The 6,000-nt window shown below is 40.1% G+C and overlaps 1 long non-coding RNA gene across 1 annotated transcript in view; it reads left to right on the top strand.

Annotated features, from left to right (window-relative positions):
- Nucleotides 1-1,612: 1,612 nt before the first annotated feature.
- Nucleotides 1,613-6,000, top strand: part of LOC124114176 — a 45,435-nt gene continuing 41,047 nt past the window's right edge. Inside the window, exon 1 of the long non-coding RNA XR_006857849.2 lies at nucleotides 1,613-1,799. This is a non-coding gene — a long non-coding RNA (uncharacterized LOC124114176). The remainder of the gene's footprint in view (nucleotides 1,800-6,000) is intronic.

The raw sequence follows: 6,000 nt of genomic DNA, 5'->3' as shown, positions 1-6,000 counted from the left end.
GACAATACTCAGGTGACAATTCACTAGCCTTTGCATGTATTTGCGACGGGTGCCACATGTGAGGCAGGATACGCTCACCTTTTCGCAAACATCTGGCACCATCACTATTTGATAGTGATGCACAAACACATGCTAATGATGTAGTCGGAATCGTAAAATCGACTGTTTCTTTTCAGAATATTTCTTATGAATATGGAAATGGTTTTGTCGCTTTTATTTATTACCAATATTTGCTGTCATAATATCATAACAATTTTATTGCAATAACGACGTTATATCCCACTTTTGCACGCACTATCTATATTGAAATAGCAATGGAGCGTTTAAGTATTACAATACCATACATTTACTATTGTACAGTTGCTCCCTAGAGTCACCAATAATAATATTTGAAACTTATTTATGCCAATGTCGTGTTATACCAGCCTCCCTTGCGTAGTACTATTTCTGTAAAACATGCATGATTCTACTTATGCTTTTACTTACCAAAGTGGTTGATATATTCATTACTATTATTTTGAGTTGAGACAGATTGATGTGTTCTTATCTTTGTCACGAGTATGAAATAGCCGCTAAACCCTGGAAAAAGCAATAATAGGTCTTCTTTGGCTTTGCTCAAACCTGCAAGGGAATATGATCTTACCGTCATGCGGAGGTAGTTTTTGTCCATATTTATTAAACGTCTGTGATGTTTTGTACAGTATTATAACAAAGGATTTGAGGAACATTCATTGAAAGTTAATTACAATACGAACATGATCATTTCTTTCATTGTATATTTCATTACAATATTGAGTAGCGAAAACGTTTGTATGAATTCTTGAAATAACGCTACTGAAGCTAATAACCTCTGAGGGCAAGGACTGGCATCAAGAACTAATGTACCAACTATTGCTCATACTCTACATGCCTCTATAAAATCATACCCAGACGAAGATACCCCAGTTTAGTGAGTGAGTATGGTTTTACGCCGTTTCTAGCAATATTCCAGCAATATCATGGCGGGGGACACCAGAAATGGGCTTCACACATTTTACCCATATTTGGAATCGAACCCGGGTGTTCGGCGTGACGAGCGAACGCTTTAGCCACTACCCGACCGCACCCTTTAGATAGACGAGTGTTCAAAAAGCATGAACAAATATTAAGTCGACCAATAACATAGATCATGCAACTACTCTCCACATACAACATGGTACTCAAACTGAGTGGAACCCTAAAACATATCAAATATCAATCTGTCGTTCTATTACACACACACACACACACACACACACACACACACACACACACACACACACACACACACACACACCACACACACACACACACACACCACACACAGATACACACGCGCGCATACACCACTCATTAAGTCAGTCTTCCACACTCCTACCATCCCATTTGCTATGAGAGATGACAACTGTCGCTCCCATATTGACAGATCGCAAAGAAAGCACTGTCTAATTCCATAAAACAATCGCCTCATTTGACTCACTTTGCGACCCCTGCTGGGTGCTGTGGACGGGTATTGGTTTACCCGACTGATAATCAGCAATCACGTGACTTCTGGCTTTCGTCAAATCAATTCGTAAGACCGGAGATGTCAGGGAGCGTTGCGGAGTTTACCACAAGAGTGTGGGCTTACTATAGGTGGGTGTGGGAGAGCGAGGGACTCAGCATCAGCAACAGGCGAGAGAGACTGGCTATAAATTATTAAGTCGATCGTGGCAATAGCACAAGTCATAGCAGGAGCGACAGTCCTACTCTAAACAGGAAGGAGCTCTGCACGCGTAAAGGTAGGAAAAACAAACTTCTTTGGCTATTATGCTCCTGAAAGCCTAAAAGGCTAATGCTTTTCTCATTTTCACTCAAGCATTAGCTGATTTTTTTTCAGTCACATGAAACAGAGTTATACAATGGAAAAAGGCTCAACCGTCTTGATTGTTTTGTATTTTACGATTTTGTTATCTTCACAGTCGCGTCTTGTTTTAACATGATATCTTGTTATGCTATTATTGCGTTTTTTATTAAAATAATGCTATGGTATATGACATGATTATGATGATCATACAGCGGAGGGAATAACAACCCCTTGCATTCAGTGTCGAGAGATATGACAGATATGGTATGCATGCTTATGATGAATAACAATGAGGTGCACTGAACTATTATGAATTGTGGATTCACGCATGGCAAAACACTAAGCGCTGGTGAAGCTGTAGGTCTTAAAGAAATTGTTTTAAATAATTAGCCGCTTCTAAACTTCGGAGTTGTTTGTAAATATACCAACACGTAGTTCTAGGTATCTGGACAAACTTTTGGTTTCTAGACTTTCGTTTGTTCTCAACGAACTGACAGTTTGGCTGTTTAGATTACAACATGTGTGTTTTAAAGTAATTAAGTAACTACAGCAAGGACCAATGTGACCTTTTGAAACGAATCTTACTTAAGCTTATTAAAATTCCGTTTCGTTGATTATTCCATTACTTTGTAATGTAAGACCAAGTGTGCATTTGGATGTAATTATATAGGCATGCAAAGAATGAAATTGGCGTCGTCTAATCTAAATAAGAGATTTTCATTGAAGAGGCAACACATAAAAAACCTTCCTAGTTTTCTCTTTACCTGTTGTCGTTACCTGCTGTTGTCTGGTGCTCGGCATTAAGGAGCTAAAACAAGGACTGGTCGGCTCGGAGTCAGTTTACTGTGTCTGAGTGGGGTATTCATGTTAAACTGCGACATGGTATCTCAATGAGTTAGCGCTATAAATCGGCATCAGTCCTGACTAGTACAAGCACACACACACACGCACGCACTCAGGCACGCACATACACACAAGCTATATAAGTGCAATAATCTTGGACGCGACGTTAAACCCCATTTCACTTCACCTCACTTAGCCTGTCACACAATGTACTTTACACGTGTTACCAGGATAGGGATATAGAGACATTTTCATCCAGAAGTTGGTCGTAGGCGTGTTGGTCTCCATCAAATGTCAGTGTCTGTGAAGACGTCACCTAAAGGTTGCAGTTCCCGGCAGCTGGGACAACCATATGAGACGTGCGCACTTGGGAACTTGCATCTACAAATAGTATATTGTTAAATATACAAATAGTATATTGCCCTTCTAGCAATATTTCAGCAATATCAGAAATGGGCTTCATACATTGTACCAATATGGGGAATCGAACACGGGCATTCGGCGTGACGAGCGAACGCTTTAACCACTAGGCTACCCCACCAGCCCAGTGTATTATGAAAGTTTTCATTTGCCTGTTGGTCTTAATAACTGTAAATATTTAATTAACGATTTGTGTTGTAGGGATTCCTGTATCATTTTAATATAATTCCGCCATTGGCTGGAAATTAGCAATGAAAAGCTTGATACAATAACATGGCTTTCCTTTTGAGTGATGCCAAATATACATTCGGAACGTCAATACCAGATAATTATAATCAATCTCGTGTGTTTGTCGGAACAGATTCCATGGGACTTAAAAGGCAAAATGATGATTATATGGAAATGGATCACAGAAAATCAATGATGACACTAGGTGATAAGGGCTCGCATGTCCTGATCCAATAGTAGCACCCGTAATCTATGTTCTGTATGACAAACGACGTGTCATATTTCTCCGAATGTCCACCGTGATATATTTGTAATGCCATCACCTGGCCCATGATGGCGTAACATTGAATGAAAAGCTCATCTATGAGGAAAAATGGTTTCTTTCTAAGAAATATAACAAATACACGTGCCCTAAAATACATAAGCAACCTAGACATGCTGACGTCATAAGCTAGAGCTGATGGCATGTTGCTCGACATGAAGGGATAATTCACGATTGGAAAATCTAAATCATCCCGTCGAACAGCTTGGTACAGAGGCTGCCATCGTTATTATTTCAATGCAAAGATCTAGATGAAGCACTGAATAAGGTTTCATAGTGGGAACTGCAAACTCAACACTAACATTCACCTGAAACATGTGCAATGTCCTCCACTAATTAGCCCGGAGAGTGGACGGTCCGGGGTTCGATCCCCGGTCGCGTCATACCAAAAGACGTTAAAAGATGGTACTTGTTGTTACCCTGTCTGGTGCTCGGCATTAAGGGGCTAAAACAAGGACTGGTCGGCTCGAAGTCAGAACACTGTGTCTGAGTGGGGTATTCATGTTAAACTGCGGCATGGTATCTCAGTGAGCTAGCACTATAAATCGGCATCAGTCCGGACTAGTACAAGCAGCCACACACACACACACACACACACACACACACACACACACACACACACACACACACACACACACACACACACACACACACACACACACACACACACACACACACACACACACACGTGCATGCACGTCGCTGTATAAGTGCAAAATCTTGGACGCGACGTTTTAACCAAATTTCACCTCGCCTCACCACAAATTAACATAAATATAAGCTGAGGTACATGTCTGTATCTGAGCGACAAACAAACACTCCATCGTTTGCCTATACACACTGGTGTCTTTACATACTCGATGTTTATGAGACATACCAAGAACTCAATCACAGCTAAAGTAATGGCCTGACATATGAAGTGTCTAATCATCAGTAATAATTCTTGTAGCTCATAATAGGTAAGCTATTCCAAGATGTCATTAGATTTCCAATAAGGTCCCTGAAGTACATATGTTTCGTTTCCGACATTATACAAACACGGACGAGGGTAGCAATCAACTTGAAGAAGGTTACAAATATATCTGAATAAAACAGTTATTTAATGTCGTTGTTTCCAAAATAACCTTTTTTGCGCGATCTAAATCCTTCGACGTTAGTATAAAGATACCGACACGTTGATTTCTTTTTTCCAAAAAACAAGCTATAAGTACTTTTCTGGAGGGATCACATGATTTGTGTATCAACCACTCTCTCTCTTTCTCTCTAAGAAACTTCAAAGTGCGTCAAGTGACGGTTATCCAGGGTTACACTATTTAAAGGCTTAGTTAGGTTTTCAAAAAGTTTAATGGGATACATGTGGAGGACATTTCCGAATTTGAGGCATCCATGACCGAAGGTCTGATGCAATTCCTTATACTGACTTGTACCATATGTTCCGTGTTTGTTCAGGTGAACCCTTGACTTGCCTTTGCAAGTGTTTATGACGGTTACCACTGATAACAGGGTACGCTCACCTGTTTTGTGAACACATAGTATTATCCCCAATTAATAATAAATCATATACACATGCTTAGGATATAGTCATTTGTACATGGTTATAGACAGGATGTTGCCGCGTTTAGTTTGTTTGTTGGAACATGCTTATTATTGTAAGTTGTATGACTGATATGTCCCGGTTGTGGCCGACTACATTAGTACTCACATAAATAAACCACATTTCTCATCTCATGTGAACAAAATCTAATCAATATACCAAAGTCCAGGAAGGATGGACGTTTCATTTCCTTACATCCGATGTCCCCACGCACGTGAACACCTATGTTAATTATCCTGCTGAGGGGTTAAATTGGATTGGTCATCCGATAATACACTCAATGTGACCATGTTATATCCGCAGTTGATTCTACACGTTGCATTTAATTCGTATTATATATCTCAAAGACCAAACATCGATCAAATCATATTTAATGATGACGTATAATAGGTCTGGACGTGTTTACGTGAATATTGATGGGAGTCGTCCAGCAGAGAAGACATTTATATTGTCTGAATAACAGATTATTCTTTTGGCGTATTACTGGGAGCATGTTCAGCCTCATATACAGATTTACTAAACAATTTAAACGTGCCAAAAAATATGGTCGTGATTCGAATCCTCAATTGGCCCTGATTGTGTTTCTGTAGCCTTGTGTTCCTATGTTTCCCCAAAGTGGTCGACGTCTAAGATATGCATCACATCGGTCATTCCTTCCGAGACTGCCTGACACGCTGGTAACTGACATACTGCTTGAAGCGGCGTCAAACCGAACTCTCACACTGAGTA

Source organism: Haliotis rufescens, unplaced genomic scaffold (assembly GCF_023055435.1).
Source record: "Haliotis rufescens isolate VD_foot unplaced genomic scaffold, xgHalRufe1.0.p SCAF_4, whole genome shotgun sequence".
Taxonomy (NCBI): Eukaryota; Metazoa; Mollusca; class Gastropoda; order Lepetellida; family Haliotidae; genus Haliotis; species Haliotis rufescens.
This window is presented reverse-complemented; position numbering and strand designations above follow the sequence as displayed.